This window comes from Vicugna pacos, chromosome 3, assembly GCF_048564905.1.
Source record: "Vicugna pacos chromosome 3, VicPac4, whole genome shotgun sequence".
Classification (NCBI taxonomy): Eukaryota; Metazoa; Chordata; class Mammalia; order Artiodactyla; family Camelidae; genus Vicugna; species Vicugna pacos.
Genome location: NC_132989.1, coordinates 50,292,733 through 50,314,603, shown reverse-complemented (window position 1 = coordinate 50,314,603; position 21,871 = coordinate 50,292,733). Strand labels below are relative to the sequence as shown.

The 21,871-nt window shown below is 33.5% G+C and overlaps 1 long non-coding RNA gene across 3 annotated transcripts in view; it reads left to right on the top strand.

Moving 5' to 3' along the window:
- LOC140695602 (uncharacterized) overlaps window positions 1–21,871 on the top strand; it is a 280,415-nt gene that overhangs the window by 767 nt on the left and 257,777 nt on the right. The gene's annotated exons all lie outside the window — the stretch shown is intronic.

Genomic DNA, 21,871 nt, shown 5'->3' with positions numbered 1-21,871 from the left:
CTGAGATTGCACTTTTGTAACTACTTTTTCTAACTTTGTTCTGTGTATCTTTCTGTGAGTAGTTGTCTTCAGTCTTTAATAATTTCAATAACGAGACAGAAGATCAGAAATACTAAATTTAGTTAACTCACCTGGAATACCCAATCTTTGTATTCAAACATATCTTAAAATAAGTACATTAGTTAAGGAATGCACCTTTATTAATAAATAGTGTAACCAATGATTAATATATAATCTTTCTCTTAGTCCTTTGGATTCTTTTAAAGTAAACTCCAGGCACCATATTATTTTGTTGACAGGTATCTAAGAATAAGCATTTTGGAATTATGGGTATATCTCTAAAATATAAATGGCTTTTAAAAAGAACTGAACTGCAGTATGATTTGTACACCTAAACTTTTAACAATATTGTAATGTCATAAAAGAGACAGTGAATATCTAATTGCAGAAAATTTCATTCTGTGTTTTACAGTCAGTATTCTCAAATTAAGACCTAAACAGTCTCCACATTACATTTGAAAATTTTCAATCTATAGGTTGCTCTTTAACTTTTTATTACAGTTTATTGGTTAAAGAATGATCACCTGCTCTGTAGAATTCTGCACATTCTGAATTTTGCAAATTGCATGGACACCTGTGATGTCCTTTTCCCTGGTTTGTGTGTGTGTGTGTGTGTAAACTGGTAGTTAAATCTATAGAATTATTCATATTGAGGGGATCCCCCGAAAATACTTCATAGGTGCTATTATTTACTTCTTGTTGCATTACACCGAGAGGCATACACTGGTTATCTTTCTGTCCTGTTATATTTGGTTATTGGGTTTAGATGTTGTCAACCTGATAAAGTTTATGATAAACAACATAAATTTTCCTGCTACCTCCTCAGCTAATAGTTCTAGCATAGAGATGATTACTCTCTATGTCTGTTATTTTACTAGGAGTTGCAGAATTCTAGTTTGATCATTCACTCTAGGTTTACTAACAGAAATTCTTTTATAATAAAGAACTTTACCTCATTAGTATTTGTACAGTTTTTAATGGGAAGAGTAGGATAAAAGTATGATTTTCTCCTTTATTTTCTACATTTCAGAATGAGTTAGTTCCCTTGTGTCCTTCCAGTTTTTAAGTATATTTTCCAACTCATGGGTGTTAAAATGTTTAATATATTTCTATAATATTTATTATTTTAATGCTCAAGTTGTTTCTTCTTTGGCCAGTGGGAGCTCCCTCAGGTAGGATCCTGGAGTTCTTTTGACCAGGCTACTGTAGTGTTTGATAGTTTACTTCCTTTTGGGCATAGCAAAATGTTTTAGACTCATCTCGTAAATATTTTGCACAGATCTGTAGTCAGCCCTTTTTCCAAGGAGCATTGGCTCCTTTTAGTAAGAAATGGTATTTAGATATCACAGCCTTTGTACTTGGTGGAGTGCTCATTTGCTAACAGGGTACTGAATATTTCTCTGCATGTAATCCTCTTTAAGGGAAGTTGAACAGATCCAGATCGTATCTAATAGGAGTTTATGTTCCTAGGACAATAATGGTACCAAATTAGATATTAATGCCATAATGTTTTCATTTTAGTAATTTCCCATTTAGAAATGTAAAGGTTACTCAGTAGCTAGTAGAGAAAATTAAAATTTTTTAGCCTAGCATTTGATACCTTCCTTTTTATGGACCCAGCGTATATTTTTAGCCATAATTTCCCAACAATATTCTATACAAACTGTCTCTCTGATCCTGCCAAACTGGCTTATAACTGGCCTTCTTTATTACCTCAGTACTTTTGCTCATAGCACTTTTCTTAGCTTAAATATTTTTCCTTAACCAAATCCAATCCATTTCTCAAAGCCTAGCTCAAATCCATCTTTTCTTGGTTCTTCTAGATCATTCCTGTGCATATGATTATCAGTTTACCACCAGCATCACCTTGCTCTTGACACTTCAGTGTATGCTGGCCCTTGCTAACAACTGTATTTCTTTGCCTGAGGGCTTTTTCTTGTCATCAGAGCCCACTTTGTCCTGCTGCTCAGCAGATCAGCAGTGCCAGATAAGTAATACTGCCTGGGAGCAGCCCTCAGATAATGACTGAGATGAGCAAGCATTTAAGTACTTCAGCCTTTCTCACTCTTTCACTGCACTGACTACTCTGTTCTAGACTGGCTGCCAGATTCCCCCAGTGGGATTAGGTTCTTTTTATCTACAGTGGACACTTGATTAATGACCAACCCTTTATTGCCTGCCTTCCTTTCCCTTTCTCACTTCCTTCTTCCCCTACCATTGTTCCTTCTCAGATAACCAACTCATGTGAATCCTTGTCTCAGGATTTGCTTCTGGGCAAAACTAAGACAAGGATTTTTCCTCCTTTCAATTTATAACCTCTGTTATATAGTAGTTAGTTTCCTCTGCATAACTTGAGAGAATCTTTAACCATCACTAAATAAATAAATCACTATCACCACTCATTATGGATCATACTACTTTTTCTCATGTATATTAGAATCAGTGTTAATGAAAATCAGTGCATGGAATTTGGATTGATTGCCTTTGAGTCAAATAATTTGGAGTTGTAATTTGAAACCATTGCTTTTTCTCTGGTTATCCATAGCATCACTTAAGAAAATGGTTTATTCCTTACTATTAGCAGACCTCTAAGACCTCATGAATGCTTTTCAGTTTTAGTTGGTCTGGAGAATTACTCTCTACCTTTATTCGGATACATAGGTAGTTTTTTTAAACAGGCTGTTGAATATGGTTCCCTGTGCTATATGGTAGGTCCTTGTTGTTTATCTGCTTTATGTATAGCTTAATAGTATATAGTATATATTTTAATACTAAGATATAGTATATATCTTAACCCCAAACTCCTAATTTACCCCTCCCCTCCACCCCTTTGCCCTTTGGTAACCATAGTTTGTTTTCTATGTCTGTGGGTCTATTTACGGTTTGTAAATAAGTTCATTTCTTTCATTATTTTTAGATTCCACATATAAGTGATATCATGATATCTGTCTTTGTCTGACTTCACTTAAAATAATATATATACATATATGTATATAATGATAATATACACACACACATACACACATGCCACATTTTCTTTATCCATTCATCTGTGAATGCTTCCATGTCTTGGCTATTGTAAACAGTGCTGCTATGAACATTGGGGTGCATGTATCTTTTTGATTTAGGGTTTCCCCCAGATATATGCCTAGGAGTGGGATTGCTGGATCATATGATAAGTCTATTTTTAATCTTTTGAGGAATCTGCATACTGTTTTCAATAATGGCTACACCAAACTACATTCCCACCAAGAGGGTAGGAGGGTTCCCTTTTCTCCACACCCTCTCCAGCATTTATCATTTGTGGACTTTTGAATGATGGCCATTTTGACTGGTGTGAGGTGATAACCTCATTGTACTTTTGATTTGCATTTCTCTGATATTTAGCGATATTGAGCATTTTTTTTCATGTGCCTATTGCCCATTTATATGTCTTCATTGGAGAATTGCCTGTTTAGGTCTTCTGCCTGCTTTTGGATTAGGTTTTTTTTTTTTATCTGATTAAGTTGTATGATCTGTTTATATGTTCTGGAAATTAAGCCTTGACAGTCTCATCTTTTGCAAATATTGTCTCCCATTCCATAGATTGTCTTTTTGTTTTGTTTATGGTTTCCTTTGCTGTGCAAAAGCTTATATGTTTAATTATGCTGAGTGCACATATACTTAAAATTGTTATATCTTTTCCTTGGATTGATCCCTTGTTCATTACGTAGTGTCGTTTTTGGTCTCTTTTAGCAGTCTTAATTTTAAAGACATTTTATCTGATGGAAGTATTGCTACTCCAGCTTCCTTTTGATTTCCATTTGCATGGAATACTTCTTTACGTCCTCTCTCTTTCCATCTGTATGTGTCTCCAGATCTGAAGTGAGTCTCTTGTAGGCAGCGTACATTAGGGTTCTGTTTTTGTATCCATTCAGCCAGTCTGTGTCCTTTGGTTGGAGCATTTAATCCATTTACATTTAAGGTAATGATTGATATGTATGTTCTCCTTGCTGTTTTGTTAATTGTTTTGGATTTGGTTTTGTAGATCTTTTTTTTTTTCTTTTTCTCTCTTGTTCTCTTCTCGTGATTTTCTTCTTTTTGTATCTACATGATTGCTTTAAGTTGCTGATCTCTTAATTTCAAATACCCTGCATTTGTAGGTTACTCCCCCCGTGATTACTGTTTTTTATATCATATTTTACGTTTAATTGTTTTGGGTAGCCCTTAACTGCTTATTGTGGATACAGATGACTTTACTATCTTTGTCTTTTAACCTTTCTAACCTTTCTAGTTTGTGTGTGAATAATTTCCTACTGTTACTATGTGTTTGCCTTTACCAGTAAGCTTTTCCACTTTGTAATTTTCTTGTTTGTAGTTGTGGCCTTTTCTCCTCTGCCTAGAGAAGTTCCCTTATCATTTGTTGTAAAGCTGGTTTGGTGGTGTTGAATTCTTTTAGCTTTTGCTTATCTGTAAAGCTTTTGATTAATCCATCAAATCTGAAAAAGCGCCTTAGTGTGTGGAGTAGTCTTGGTTGTAGTATGTTCCCTTTCATCACTTTAAATATATCGTGCCACTGCTTTCTGGCCTGTAGAGTTTCTGCTGAGCAACAAGCTGATATTCTTATGGAAGTCCCTTTGTATGTTATTTGCTGCTTTTCCCGTGTTGCTTTTAATTTTATCTCTTATCTTTAATTTTTGTCATTTTAATTACAGTGTGTCTTGCTGTGTTCCTCTTAGGTTTCATCCTGTATGAGGCTCTCTGTGCTTCCTACACTTGGGTGACTGTTTCCTTTCTCACATTAGGGAAGTTTTCAGCTATTATCACTACAAACATTTGAAAATATTTGAAGACCTAGACTATTTCTTAAGACAGGAATATGCCGATCGTATCCTGCAAATTTAGTGAAAATCTGTCCTGTCACTTTCTTTTCAACTAGATATAAAGTTTATTTTATGGACAACATATAAATAAACTTTTACATTCACAATTTTACTTGGTGACTAATCTTATATTGCCTGGAGATCTGTCTTAGTCTTGCCACACATTGCTTTTAAACTTTTGTATTAATACTTTATATATTTTTGCCTAGTTTCTCTAATAAATTATAATTTTTTAAGTGAAGAGAGTCTGATTTTTTAAAAAGATTTTCTGCAGTAATAAATGCTTTTCTTTCACATGTAAGGCACTTAATAAAAGTCGGTGGTTGAAAATGATGAGATACGCTGGGAACTGTCTTTTAACTCTGCACAATTTAGAGGTGAATCCGGTAAAAGTGAGGGCATCTTGAGCTCTCCATAAGGTCCTTGATATAAAATAATATCACGTATAACTACAGATAGGAATCTAATTTACATACATTATACAGAAATTCTATATCCTTGAATATACCAAATTTGCTCTGGACTTGAGGCTAGCTGTTTCCTCTTTTAAAAATACTCCTTTCTTAGATTTTTCTAATTGTAGGCTCCTTCTTGCCATTCATGGGTTGCTCAGATGTAACCTGGGTAGAGGGCTGCCCTGATCACTCAGTTTACAGTAGCTCTCCTACCTTTATTTTCTAATTTTTTCTGGTATTCTTGTTTTTGCTATCCTTGGTTTCTCTTGTGTATTTATTGTTTGTTTCTGTTAGAATGTAAACTACTACATGAAAAGGTCCTCATTTATCTCATTTACTACTGTTTTCCTAAGACCTGGAATTTTGATTGGCAGGTAAGAAACTTTCAGTTAATACTTCTTGATGTTGTATAAATGGTTGCTTTCACGTTAAGTCAAATATATTTTTGATGTTGCTACCATACCTTGGTAATTAGAACTTCTCAAATAATATTAAACTGGCATACATCTGAGTTTCTATGGTTATGTTCATTTGTGTGTTTATGGAATTTAGTCAGGAAAATAATACCTGATTGTTCCCTTCAAGGAGTTCATTGCCTAATGAAGTAAAACACATGATAAACTGTCATGTGTTCTATGATAGGGTGAAGACAAATTGGAGAGCACATTATGGGCACCTAATATACATGTACAGGGCTGGGTTAGAAAAGCTACAATGGAGACCTAAATAAGACCTTACCCAAGTCTTATTCTTCTCTCCTTCCAGACAGTCTGGGAAGAGGATATGGCCCAGGCTCCTTACAGCTAGACATGGCCTTATGATTAGTTCCAGCCAATGCACTGTGGATAGAAGTGGTGCCCCTTACAAGACAGTACATTGCCCTCCTGATCTTTATTACCCTGTTATGGCAGTCTGGGTATGGCACATTAAGATGATCAAGTCACAGGGCTATAGCACTGGCGTTCACCCTAGGGAGAGGGCCCCATGGAGAGCTGCCAGACTTGCTGTGGACTTGGTATAAGCAAGAAATAAATCTTTGTGGTGTGAGCCCCTGAGATTTCAGAGTTAAGTTGCTACCTTACCATAACAAGCCTATTCTGAGTAATACAGAAAACAGGAGGTGAGCTGTGAACTGAGTTTTGAAGGGCTGGGGACAATGAAAATGCACAATCCGTTTGTCAGGGATTCTTCCTTTCCTCCTTGCCTGGGTAGAACCTGGACCCTTAAACGAGCAGTTGCAAACTTACAGATAACCGTCTGTTAGTAGTCCAGATTTTAAAGAGGTATTAGAGTCCACTAAGTGTCAGACATGTCAGAAAAACACACCGTAAAATCCTGATACTCAAAGGCCTCGGCAGGCAGAGCGCAGACAGCACTCTGTCAGCGGTCCCCAGTCGTCTGATTTAAGGCCTGTTGTACTCACTCTGCTTTTGCAAATACGTTTCTTCTTACTGAAAATGACAGCATGTAATAGAAGTTGGCAGAGATGACCAAAATAAAGCACTTTACCCTGTGCAGTGTGTACCTCCAGAAATGCCTTTAATCTTTAAATGCACTCATTTATGATTTTTATGGGACCCAAGTCACTCTTGTTGAGCTTAATGGTAATTTCATCTGTCTTACGATTTTCAAAAACAATTTGCAGAGTTTTTCACTCTTAAAAGTATACAGAAATGACTGTATTTTTCAGAAAAACATCAATTTAGTTTATGTATTTTATAAAAAATTCTCAAACAGCAGTTTGTTCTTATTTACAAAGTCTCTCTCCCTTTTTGCTATGTGAGTTGTGTTTTATGAAGCAACAACCATGATGTGAGGAGGAGTTTTGCCTGATCAGAGGCAGAATTAATATTGCTTGAAAGAGCAGCCTTCTTTCTGTGTACTCAAGTTAATTGATGCAGTAATTTAATCATCGAGCTGCTGCTCACATTTCATGTTTAAGTCACTTAAACTTGATTTTATTTTGCTTTTTTAGACTGTCTAAGCTGATGAGATTTTAAATGGATTTGTAGCATTTAAAAATGTCTTCAAAACTGATTGCGGCATGACATTCGTCAGGTTCCGTATCCGGTTTTAGTTATTTTGAAGCTGTCAAATGAAAAAGAATCTAAATTTAATATTCTTCAACAGGTCTTTCCATCACTGTGCTAAAGCCCAGAGAAGCTCGCGCTCTCTCTCTTTCTCTCTCTCTATTTTTTTAGTTTTAGTCTTCTGTTTTTCCTTAGGGTATTTTTGACCCCAGATACTTTTTCCTTTAAATTTGACTGAGCTGTGATCATGGCTCTGACCTCTAGCCTTGAAAGAAGAGGAGTTATGCCTCTCAGGAGCGATGCCTCAGGCACTTTGCAAATCGGCTGGCAGGGATTATTTCCCAGACTGTGAAGTGATGACCTTCTAAAGAGAGTGAATGTCTGCAGTGCACGTAAATCCCTCCAGCCGTGATTGAGAGCCTTAGGTTTGTTACCTGCTCTATGAATCAGAGTCCATTCTATCTCTATGGAAGACGGGTAATTTAGTGCTATATTTAAAGCCACATGTTATGTGCTCACATGTCAGTTAATTCACTGCTGGAGGTGAATATATTCTGTTTTTAGCCCCGTATAGAGTTAGTTCAGAAGTAAATCTGGAATTCTGGAATGAAAAACTGGGATGACTTTATGATTAGAGGGCACCTTACCTGTTATTTCTAAACAAAGTGCCCCAGCAGTGCTCTGTCATCTGTCCCCAGCTTGTCTGATTTCAATCTCCCAAGGAGGATTTCTATTGCCTCCTAAGCTATCATTACAACAATAATATAGTGCTGATTGCTTCAATATTCTCAGAATATATTAAGAGGAGGAATGAAATTTAAAATGATTAATAAACACTTTTTGACTCTGTGGGATGTCATTTTGTTCTTATTCTCTGAACTGAACTGTCAATCTTAATCCAGTAAATTTCCAGACTTTTTATTTCAAAAAGGTTTTTTATACAAATTTAGGATAGAAAGCTGATTTTCAACATTATATTGGTGATTTTTAACATTAATGATTAATGTTAAAAATACTTTATATATGTTAAGTTCTTGTGAAAAATACTTGCGAATTCACTTATTGCCACTATACTGTCTAGCCAGTTCCTATACAAATATGACTGATAGAATTGTGGGAAAGCTAGAGTAATTTAAGAGAGAAGCTACGTCACTGAAGGCTATGTGAAATACATAGAAAGCCAGGATCCAGAACTATTACAAAATACCACTAGGGATATCTCGTAATATTCCATTTTGTCCCAGTTAAAAAATTATCTGGCATGGGTGAAAACATTTCCAGTTTAAATCATTGGGAACTTTACTAGTAACAGAACCATCGTGTGATACTTCTTAGGTAGGACCAGGCACTTTGATGTAAAATAAAATTTGACCATTAATTCATTCATTCAAAAGTAGATAAGGAGTTGTTAAAATGTTGATGAAGAATAGTACTTAATGAAGATCAGTTACACAAAATGTAACTAACTTTGTTAAATCCATCTTCAAACTCCAGTGGATAAAGCTTAATTTACCTGAGTTTTATCTTATCATTCATTTTCTTTTGTTTGGCTTCTGGTTTTCTTAGCAAATGAAATCTGTGATATATTTGGATACAGATTTATTTAAAAGCCCCTGGCCTATGAAATCTGGTAAAGCTGAGAGAGAAAACAGAAACACAATGGTAGCTTTGTTCCATCACCAATAGGATAGCATGCGATAATCAGATACTGATCTTCGCATCTTAGCTTTATGTCAGCTGGTATCTTTCACCCTCACCTTTGCCTTCCCCCTCCTTCCTTCCCTCTCTCCCATCTTTTGTGATCAAGGATTTAATTTAGCTTATGTGAAAAAAACTGGAGTGGTATAGCTAGGACAGTGACTATGTTGCTTTTCAGATGTTGGTCCTAGTTGTGAAAGCAGAATATAATCTCATCTCTTGAGTTTTGATGACCTCAAATAGGATAACAGTACATTATAACTTGATTTGTAAGCCTGCTTTTGGAAGAATGTATAAATTATCTTTGTAGAATTGTGTAGCACCAAAATGTAGTGGATGATGTAAGTCAATCCAACTTACAGTTTTTCCTTTTTTTCTTATAAGCAGCCTCTGCCTCCTCCTTGGCATTCCCGCTGTGCTGCCATCATTGTTTAAGATCTCACTGGGATTGCTACAGAGGCTTCACAACTGCTTTTGTTGTCTCAGATCTCTTCTTCTAATTTACCTCCTAGAATACAGCTGAAGGAGTGGTCTTTTAAAGTCTGGTTGTTCTTTATTTGCTTAAAGTAGTTTATTACTGTGCATCACCTTTAGGACAATATAGAATATGACGTTCTTTCTTTTTATTTAATTGTGGTATCATTAATTACATTTTTTCAAGGACTTATATCTAGTATATATTTATTTACAAATTATGCACATGTGCAAGGTTTACAATTCTAAAATATTGTATACAGTATATAATATGTAGAAAAACAGAATTTTGAAAAATGGAGGTGGTACGAATAATTGTAAAAGAAGTTCTCATTTTTTCTTCCTGTATTCTTATATTTGTCTTTTGTTTCCAACTTTGGAGAATTCCCCTACTCCCCTATTTTCTACCTACCCTAGACCCATAAGTAAATAATTACAGAGACTGTGGCATGTCAGATCCTTCTATTTCTTCTGTTAGAAATACCTGCCTCACTTTACCTCCTTGCTCACACAGCCTTTTCTTGAGTAATTCTTAACTGTATTTTCAAAACTAAGTTCATTTGTCACCATCTCATGGCAAGCAAATTGTATCCCCTTGTCTGCTTCCAGAGCACTCTAAATACATCTTTTTCATTGTATTTTACAGTGTAGATATTTCTTTTTTTCTAACATTCAAAATATTAGGAGCTCCTTTGGGGAGCAGCTACTTCATAGTGCATCATTAGAGGCAACCATAATGCCTGGCATGTGTTATGCCCTCAGTAGAAGTTACATGAACTCATGAATGAACCAGGAAAGAAGAAAGGAAAAAAGAGAGAGAGAGCAGGAGAGAGGGAGGGAGGGAGGGATGAATTAACGGATGTGTTCAAGATAAAACAGTCTGTTACTGGTAAAAGGAGAATTTTAATCTACTTCTATTGTTTCTTGATGGTCAGTTGGTAAATATTTAGGGAAGGTATTTTGCATTGTTTTGGGAGAGAAATTCTGTTTATTATGTATCAGTATCAAATATAAATATTGCTATGTAAATGCTCTCTGTTTTTCTTCAGGTCCTAAATAGTCACCTGGTAACTTTTTTCTATTGAAATCTTTGTTTTTGTCCTTTTCAAAAAAAAAAGATTCTGTTTTATGTAATACCATGGAACTAGCACAGGTATGTAAGATACTGAAGTGCTCAAAGTTCCTTTTGAAATTAGTACGGGGATTGAGAGAATCATAGAAAGCAGGTTATGGATAAGGATAATGTATTTTGATGATATTCAAATTCATTCAGCAAAGACTAAATAAGTCAGAGCAGATTTGCTGGTTCATCAGTTGTGCTTCTTCTGAATCCTTATTAGCAAACTGTAACACATTTTACAAAGACCCATCATTTCCCACAGGGCACAGCTCTAGGTTAAGCCCAGAAAGCAACTTTCATTATAGATGGTTCATTGAAGTAGAGTGAAGCAATTACAGTATCTCTTTGAAGAGGTATATTGGCCAAAGACTCTATTTTGGACCAGTGCATTATACTGGATTAGTTATTTAAAACTTTGACTATTATTGAAACTTGGAAATGTATGTAGATGCCCTCTTGGGCTTATTGATAACTGTTAGAAAAGCAACAGATGTATTCTGGGAAAAAAAAAGGTTTATGGTCCTGACCAGCCTTCTTAAAAGCTAAAATGTAATAATTTTCCAGTCATTGTTTGTTTTATGAAGTGTACAGTACTAAAGAAAGTTATTTTGAGTAATCATTTTTCTAACACATTGATAAAACCAGATTCCTATTCTGTTGATAAATTGTCTTTGAGAAAATTTAAATGTAAAAATATATTTGCTTTTCTTTTATATTTAATCTGTCTGAATTTTCTCATTTGAAAAATTAGAGTAAAATGCATAAGATCTACTTTTTCATAAAGGACGAGTCATAAAAATCCTGGCTCATTTTAGGCAAATTAGTTCTTCTAAAGAGTCAAATAGTCTCCTTGGAAATGGTTGACTCTTTTCTCCTGAAAGTAATGGATTTTTGTCACCTTTCTCTGATACTGGGGATAGGGTATTTTCTTTTTTATTCCTTTACATTTAAAAGCTCTGAGTTATTTGAATACGTCAAATATAAGTCATTTAGGTTAAACTGAATCTTGTGACTCTTTCTTGAAGGTTTTGAATATAATCTAAATTTGGAAAAAAAATTTTTTTCCAGCTAGTGAGTGATTTCTCAAATCACAAGTTCAAATTTTTCTGTTTAAATTGTATTTCTTCTGTATACAAATAATAGCTTGCAAGAAATTGTCGTTAGCATTCAAATCTCAATGTAAGGTGTGTTGCTTTCACTGGTGTTTGCAGAGTTGTTACACATTTACACAGGTCATTCCATGGGACCTTTTACTTTTGTCATCTTTACATATTCATTCTTAAAAAGATGCAATATGTATTGCTATATATACAATTTGGGGTGTATTCTTGTGGAAGACTGTGCTGTATCAAAGATCTGTTCTAGATGTAATAGATGTTATTTTTAGTATTTATAGCTACTATACGTTTTGGTCTTGGTCTTAGCTTTTCCATCTTTACCTAAAGATGCTAAAGACGCAGTCTAGTTCACAAATTAAAATTTCTCAGCCCCATTAATGAAATAAAAATGTTTTTTTCAAAGTTGGTTCATCAATAACAATGAAAGAAAGAAATTGTAGCAATGGAAGTAATGGATTTAGGTGAACAACAGTTATATTAATTGTTGGATCACATGATTTCTGCCAGTATGAAACTTCAATAATTCAAGTGAATGGGATTATTTAAAAGACATTCTTGATGTGTACTAATGAAATAATAGTTTATTATTTTCTTGCCACTAATACATTTCATTTCTTTCCTAAATTCTTTTTGCTTCACTTGTATAGGTAAGATAATATTTGGTTGAAGTGGAAGATAATACTGCCTGCTTGAGTTCAAAATCTGACTCTGTTGCTTATTAGCTGTGACTTTGGGCTATTTAATCTGTGTCTCAGTTATCATATCTGAATAATGGATTGATTAATAGTAACTTCCTCATAAAAGTGAAAAGCTTAAGAAATACTGGCATATGTAATTTAAAACACATTGGGGTTATTTCTTTATCTCTTTTTTTTTTTGTTAAGGACATTAAAGTATTTCTGTCCTTGAAATGGAGAGTGTTTATCAAATTAATTAAACCTAGAATTAAAATGTGAATTGTACGAGAAAATTCTCTCATACAGTTTATTATTAAATGGTGGAGTTAGTGGAGAAGTAGAAGGAGTCTCCAACACTACTTGATTCTTCAACAACTTAATCTTCATGCTAAGGCTTATGGACACTGTATGTAACTATCTATTCTGCTTCTTTTATTGTGATCATGTGGCCTTTCCTTTAGGTTAATCAAGGAGTTATAGAATAATTTGGTTCCTACTCTATGCAGTTGGCAGAGATTGCTCTCCTCATTTTTCTAAGCCTTTCTACTGTCTTACAGAGGTTGACTGACTTCCCTAAGGTCACACAGCTCATCTTAGTGACAGAATGTATAGAATTAGCTTCATTTACAACGTTATACTTATTAACTATTTCCAGTTATCACAACTTTATTAAATAAGGTGCATTTTTTCAGAAAAAGATACTTAAAGCAGAATTAATATTCGGATCATATAAGACTCAAGGCCATTGGTGTTATAGAATGATGAAGAAAATAAGAGTGGTGTTAATAATTGTTTTTGGTTTGTACTGTTTGGAAGAATCAGAATCCTTGGAATCAAGTTTTCATAATTATAGAAGAAGAATATAAAATTTGTTAATGAGTTTTTCTCAAGTGATATTACTGTTTTGAAAAGTCTTATGATATTTAGTTTTTAGTTAAGTATGTATACTAAGATTAGAATATTTCTGAAATATATTTTAAGAAGATATGTATCTTTTTGATAAATCTGTTGACAATTTTTAGAAACATGAATGAAGTAAATATTTTCTTTGATAGGTATTTTGCATAAAGGGCCTTAAAAATCATCAACACTGTGAAAACTTAAAATCTAAAATGACTTATTTCAAATACAAGCTTTTAGCAATATTTAAATGAACTTCGGAATTAAACATTTACTTTCTTACTCATTGCCTTTATTTATAATGAAAATCTGTTTGAGACGTACACCAGCAGCTTTTCCGGGTTATACTGTGGTACCAATCAACTCCTAAACTTCAGTGACTTAAAATAGGTTTATTTCTTCTTCATGTTATATGTCTGTTGCAGGTTGACATGTAACAAACACGTCCTTACATTATTGTAATACAGCCTCACATTGTTTTTTCCTCTGTGATTAGAGAGGAAAAAAAAGCTTGGTGGAACTGCAAGATGGCATTAAAGTTTCTGCTTAGCAATGGCACAGGTTCCTTGGGCTTACTTTGCATTGGCCAAAGCAAGTCACATGGCCAAGCTTGAAACTGTGATGGCAGGAATTACATTTCTTACATAGATAGAGTCACTAGAGAGGGAACTTACAAAGAAGAGTGAATATTTTGAATAAATAATACAATAGGAACCATTGTAGTTCCTCAGTATGGACTTTGCTCAAGATAAATATTGCAGTTTTCTATAGTGGGTGCTTATCTTTAAATTTGTATTTCGTGGGCAATTATCTACATCTTTCGGTTTTTAGAATTTTTGGCTGGGTTCTAATTTTTTTTGTTGTAGTTGTTATAACAGAAATGTCTTTGATAAGATCTACTGTTAAAGCAACTTTCAAACAAACAAACAAAAATGTCTGTGAATTTTCTGTGCCAACAACTTGTTGAACTCAAGGCTTTTGGCTTCAAGAAACAGAATCATTTTGTGCTCAGTGGCAGCCCCATAGCTGTTAAATTTACATGTTGCCACTTCAGAGAACATCACAGACTGAACTATCTTTCTGAATCTCAGTTCTTAACTTCCAGAAGAAAGAAACACTGTCCTGTGGGCTATGCCTGTCTAGGGCTAAGGATTTTAAATCTCTGTGGATGAGGGAAGTGGATGGGGAAATCCGCAGAGAGAGAGTCCAACAGACGACCCCAAAGCTGCCTATTATTCAAATGTTAGATTTCTTAGTAAAAAAAATAAGCAGCTTTAAAATGAATTTTCCTTATTTTTGATAATAAAATCTTCACGCCTATGTTTTAAAGAAATTCTCATTTTGGTTTTTAAATTTTTGATAGAAAAGGAAAATGGAAGCACAGTGATGAAGCTTTAAAATCAACTAACAGGACAGTTTTGAAGCTGATAAATTGTAAAAGAAAAAAGTATTGGATATACTCATGTTCTTTTACACACTTTGTTCCTGTTTTACCCAAGAGGCAGTGTTAGGTCACTGCTGTAGCCGCACGGCTAGCCGTCTCCCACAGGACCAAGGTTGCTGTACATCATCTTACTCTAGAATGAGGGAAAAAAACCAAAAAGCCTCAGTATTATTTTTAAAAAGTATTTCCGCTTTTCTCAGACTTTAAAATCCGTATTAAGTTTGTCTACTGTAAGTTGAGTGTTCTGTTAAATTCATTGAAGTTTAACTGCACTGGTAAAACAGATTAAAAATATCAATGTATTGTATTTTCTTCTCCAACTTTTTATTCAGAAAAGCAAAATTTAGAATGTCCATTTATTAGAAATTTAGGTTTCTTTGTAAATCTAAGAAAAGTAGAAAAGTGATATTCTATATATCCTTCAACTGGATTCACCAATTTTTGCCACATTTGCTTTTATCTTTGTACATGTATGCTTATTTCTTCCTTTATTTATTAGACATATTTTTCTCAAAAGGAAATCACTTAATTCCTCTTATTGCTTTCACTTTTTTTGTACTCCTTTTCCTCTCTTTTGTCACATAATTAATGCTCTTGTAAAAAATATACTTCAATCTGATAGATGTGTACTAGACTTAACACAGTGATCAGTTTGTAATGCATATAAATGTTGAAATCACTATGCTGTACACCTGAAACTAACTTAATGTAGTTAATGTATTTCAGCTATAATGTAGTTGATTAATGTATTTCAACTATACTTCAATAAAAAATTTTAAAAATAAATATTCTTTAATCAGATGTGTCTAACCAAAAAGGTTCAAGGTCCTTTTCAGTCATGTCTTATGCTCCTCTTTTATTGTAAGAGACTTTTTACAGTGTAAATGTAACTTAGTTGTCAGAAAAAAAAAACTTCATTAGTGGTGTTCACACAGATTGTCTTTAAAATCTGTTTTGATGCTTTTTTTCCAGACCAATTTGTCCATGCTATTCTATTTATTTTTATTTCAATTTAGATATGCTGGAAAATGATTTAGAGTCAACAGCAGGTGGCAGCACTAGCAAAGGTTGTGACTTTTGGTAGATGATCAGCTCAGAAAGGAATGTATCTTTCAAATCTGCATGAGTAATACAATTAGTAAGAAATCTTTAGAGACCTACATTTATAGCCACTTTTATTTCAGGAATTACTTTAGAAATCAGTTAAAAATTGTAAGATGAATATGTTTGAAAATAATTGTTTAGAGGCTGAATTTTGTTTTATTGTGGGACCGAATCAGTAAGAAAAGCCAGCTTTTTTTTTTCCTTGAATTTCGTTTATAGAAACAAGAAAAAGAACAAGAACCAAAAAACAGAATACTTAGAATGGGAAGTTTAGGTAGTTTGAATCCTGTTAAAATTTTCAGGAAAAATGTCACAGCAACATTGCTTATTTCTGTTGAGGAAAAGATAATTTTTGAAAATTTGTGGCAAACTTCAAGAAAGCTTTTATACAGCTAAAGTACTCTGGTTCAACAGGGTAACAAATTATAGAAAGCTCAAATTGCTCTGGGCATTTGTGGAAGTAATTTAAAATATCCTCTTTAGTTATGGTTTGTTTCATAGACCATAATTGTGTTGTATTTTTCTTCTTTCATTTTAAAGAAAAGGAACCTGGAAAATAAAATAACTTGTTTTCATTGAAGTATTATGTTTAGTTTCTTCACAGGTTTTGTGTCATTTTGCTAGAAACAATAAAGGCTTTTGAGGATGATATATCAAAAGCTGTTTACTGTTTCTTGGATTTTAATAGATCAAGGTGTTTGAACAACTTACATATTGCTTATTTAAACATTCATATGTTTAAATGCCCATGTGTCGCTTAGACATTAGCTAACAGCAGTTTAGTTGATTTCTGTTATTAATCTAATTTAATTTATTAAGAACTTAAAGTACTTAAAATTAGAATAGCATTGAGAAATCATGTTGTTGAATGGGGTCATTGCTCAGCTGAAGAAATTGAGGCCCAAGAAAAGTTTCATTGAAACAGATTTAATTGTATGCAAAGACCTTGTTACATTGGTTCTTGCTTCAGGAATGACTCAGTTGCAAATTATTGTTTTATTTACTTATGTTCTCTTAGACTCCAGCATTTTTTTTTTTAAACAGGGGCATGTATGTGTATGTGTGTGTGTGTGTGTGTGTGTGTGTGTGAGAGAGAGAGAGAGAGAGAGAGAAATTTACTAGGTCCTGTATTTTATTTTGAAACAGATGATTTTAACAAATGTTCTATCCCCTTCCAAAAAGCACTTATTTTAGCCACTTAATTAACTGAATAGTTGACTTCATGCTCCCATTTGCTTGATGGGTAATTAAAATTAGACGGGTCTTTCTAAACCTTAAGTTTCAGTGCTTTTTGAGCTATACCCTGTGTATATTTTAAGACTGATACTTTAAGACTGTATTTTAAGGCTGATAAGGGGAAAAAATAACAAAATATTTAACTTTCGTTAAGATAAACAGTAAGTCATCAGGAGACCTGAGCAGGACAGAAGGGTTCTTGGGCATAATCACTGGTTTCCCCAGGAGCCGCTTTTTCCATGAAAAAAACAAAATCGAATCAAACTTAAAATTTCCTTCCAGCACTACCTTAGAATTAGGAAATGAGATGGAAACATTCTATACATGATATGTGGGCTAAATCAATTTGAAATGGAAGCGCATTACCTATTCTCAATAAAATACTAGTAATTTATTGAAGTTATTAGTTAATTCAAACATACAATTTTTGTACTCTAGACATTTTGTTATGATTAAATTCTTAATCATTACCCCTTTAAAAGCTAGTATTTACATACGATAGCTTTTTTTTAAGGTTAGGCAAATTGTGGTTTCATGAAAATTCTCAGGTCAAGTGCACAGCCAAGTGAAAATGCCTTAAAAATAGAACTTTATCAAGTTTGGCCTGTGATAATCTATGTTTTAAATTACAGCACAACTCATTCCAAATCAATATAATGAATTGATTTGTAAACGTTTCAGGCAGGACTGCTATCTTTGGATTTTTGTCTATTGAATGTGCAATGCAGTTAAAAGATCTTTTTTTTTTTTTTTCCTGCGTAATTAAGTCTATATTCTAGGCCTTTCATTAAGTTTACACTGGTCTAAAAAGACAGAAATGTATGTTAAGGCAAAATTATGCACATTCATTATTCTTGGTCTTATAAATATTGAAGCATTTTTTTTTCTCTTCTGGTAAGAAATAGAAGAGACAATAAAATTGAATGCTCTCCACTTTAGTTCCTATTTCTTAGAATATTTTATTTCTGAAAAAAACATTGAACTTACTGCTGTTAAATGCCTAAATTGCCTGAATACACAGTAAAATTCTTGATTTTTATACCTATGGTTATGTTTAAATTATGGTTTATAAGAAAAAGTGAAAAGGATCAAGGTAGTGGATTAAATCTGGAAATATTTTGAGTAAACGTACAAGAGGAAAGAGCTGTAGTGAATGATCAATTTAACTAACGTATATTGACCACGTAACAGTGCCTTCTACATGCCAAGCACTGGGTTAGTCTTCATAGGTATCTTTCTGGGTTTGTCACTCTGTAGGTACCTTTCAGTTTCCCAACAATCCTGCAAGGCGTTCTACATATAATTTACATTTACACGTAAGGAAACAACAAAATTAAGAGATTGAGCCTAGGATTGAAACACAGGCTTCCATAATGATGTTTTGGATTCCAAAAGCATCCTGTTGCTTCAGCACCTACTAGTTTTCAGATTCTCATGGATGTAAAGATGAATCAAGTCAGTTCCTGGTTGCTTATACTGGTGAATTTAATTGTTTTATGTCTTTAAAAATACAATTAAATTATCAGAGTTTTGTAGGATAGGATGCATTTGAACGTAAGTATTTGCAATGCCCATTAACAAAGCATATTGAGTTTTTTAGAAAGATAGAAATAAAGTAGATTCCAATTGTCAGTGATGGTTATTGTGAAAGAGTGCATTCAAGAGGAGGTATGTGTAGTGTTTGCTTGGCAGTATCATATCATAGTTTTCAGTGTTCATGACATATTAACAATGTGTTTTAGACAACTTTCATGGGTGCATTTTAAGAGAGATGACTTGTGGGTTTTTAGATTCTTGAAAAGTAGATGGTAGATAAAGAAAATTTTTACAACTGGCAATAACCTTGATGTTCTAAAGTATATATTTGCTGTCAGCACATCTGATACACTGAATTACACATAGGAAACCCACAGATTGATACCTTGCCAGCATTGGTGATCTTTTAAGTGCTGTTATTTACTGCGAGAGATAATTACAGTTTTTTTCAGATAGACCACCCCAAATTTTATTTTTAAATTTCATTTGTAATTTGGGAATTATCTGATAGAAGCTTTAAATATCTGGAGCATTGTCCTGTATGCTATCTGACTTCATCTTGGTGAAATTGTATTTTCTGTCTCCTCAAATGTTATTCAGATATGGAATTTCTTTCACTTTTGGTTAGTACTCTTTTGTGTCCTTAATAACAGTAGTTGTATTTGGAAACCTAAGTTACTGATTTATAGATATTTGTATAGGTTCTGACATACTTTTCTGACCAAGTATGAATGTAATATAAGTCAAGAATTTAAAATCCAGAGTGCTCAGATTATACTTCTCTTCAAGTTGAAAATATCTTAAAATGTATAGCCGTCACCCTGGAGAGAAAAAATATATGGCAATGCAGCAATTCTTCTCATAAACACTTAAGAAGTAGTTCCTCTGCCATTTGTATAGTTTTAAGGTTGGTATTTTTGTTTTGTTTTGTTTTGTTTTGTTTTGTTTTGTTTTAACCACAAGGCAAGTATTCTTATCACTGGCAGAGGCATGAACTCAGAAATAAAGCTTGCCATTAAAACTTGTCACATTTTTTCTAAATGTTTTCTAGACATGAAACTGTAACTTACAGAAAGAAGGAAATTTTAAGTCAGGAAAGGAACAAGCAGTATTTATTTTTATTATGGTTATCAAGTTAAATATAATAGAAAGGTACCAATTGATCTTTATTTTTTTTTCAAAGATTGGTAAGTTAAAGGAATTTAATGTTTTCAAGACAATACAAGTCAATTGAGCTATAAAGTATGTTTAATCTTGTTATCGCTACTTCTTAATGAAAGACAGTCACATTTGTGCTGTTCTCTTTTAGGATACTGAAGTAAGTTAGAAGTCCTATCCATGCTTTGTATAAACAGGTCTAAGCAGATTCTAAGTTGATTTCATCATGTCAGTATCAGAGTATAAGAAGTGTGATATCTAATGATGGCCTTACTATTTTATTGCTTTGTGCCTAGGAGGCAGAATCTTAAATTCTTATTAGCTTGTTAATATGTCAGACATAACTGGAAAGTATGAAGTGTTTCCTAATTATTATCCTAGTAACCTCAACTCTATATACTTCTGTTTTCTCAAAAGTGTGAGCTTCAATTAATATTTGGGATTATGAAATTATAGGTTTAAAGGTGTAAAATGTGTAAATGTCATTATTCTAATAAAAATTCCAATTTACAAGATGAAGAAACCTTTGAATAGCCTTCAATAAGTTGCTCCCAATAAAGCAAATCCTGAAATGACCATAAGAGGGTGCAAAGACATTGTGGAAATGCGCACACCCAGTTCCTAGAATGAGAAGCCACTGAGAGAAGTGTGTCTTTGTGAAATATTTAGCATTTCAGAAAACATTCACAGCTTCCAGAGCATTTTGATGAACATGAGTCTGTGCTCATTTGAGTGTAATCTTACTTTTCTTGACTTCTTTTCAGTGAACAAATTGTCACTGTGTTGTTTCTTGAAAAGCTTAAATCAGTAAAGCAGCATTAGGACTGGGGTATAATTACAGTTGCTACTGTTGAAACAACTGAATCTAGGGTGTTTTAAGTCATAGATTATCATTTTAGAGAAATCTAACTCCTAAGGTTTACACTTATCTGTAAAGATGGCCTTTAGATTAGGGAAAGGAAATTAATTCTTAGAATAAGAGGCTTTGGAAAACTTTGAGAAAGAAACACAAAAATGCCATTAAATGTCTTCTAAATACAGAACACAAAGTTTCTATTTATTTGTTAATTGGGGTCTTAGAATTATGCTCTATTTTAGATGGTGTGATTTTATGAAACATGTATGTAGGCAGACTGTAATGGATTATTTGGTCCTTTTCAAATTTTAAGAAACAAACCCAACTAAACAAAACAACTAACCTGAAAGTAACTTTAAATATTAATAGATTAATTGACAGAAGGAACAAGCAAGGTGCCTCTTACAGAGCAGTTTTTTTCATAAAGTTTCATTGCATAGTCTTAGTTGCACATTTAGATGAGATCAAAGTTTTTTTCAAAATGAAATCTTTGTTTTGTGACAACTTAAGATGAAATTGAGAACTGTATTCCCTATTAATTGTGAGAGGACATAGAAATAAATGATTGTTGGTCATTTACTTTTAAGGCTATGTCTGAAAGATCTGCTTTAGAAATAATCTCTTTGGTGATTTCATGCTAGCTTTTCAAAATAAAATCAACTTTTGAAGTGAAATCTCACAGGAGACGTTGAGTCAGTGGAAATATTTTTTGTTGTAGGATATCATTTACTAAGAAGATATGCCCCAGAGCTCACAGCATTCCTCATTTTTTCACCATCAGAATCTTGGAGCCAAGGGAAGCCCTTAAAAATTGCCGTTTTCCTGTCTTTTCAGTGACCGTCTTCCACAAGAGCTGAATTAAGGGAAGATCTAGTAATATGGTTCTTTTCATCGCTGTGTATGTAGGAATCAGATTCTTGAAACTTTCTTATCTGGTTAGTTATAGATTATAGCCCTATATCTCTCATAGTAGCAGTATCTCTGTTCATACCTCTGCAAATTTTGATTACAGGCAAATTGTTATAAAGAATTCTTGAGGTGAAAAAGTAACAATTATTGAATATCATGGACAAGTGTTAGAAATTATCATTGAGATTCTGGGGCTGATCCACTTCATACTCCAGCCTTCCAGTTTCTAATTGA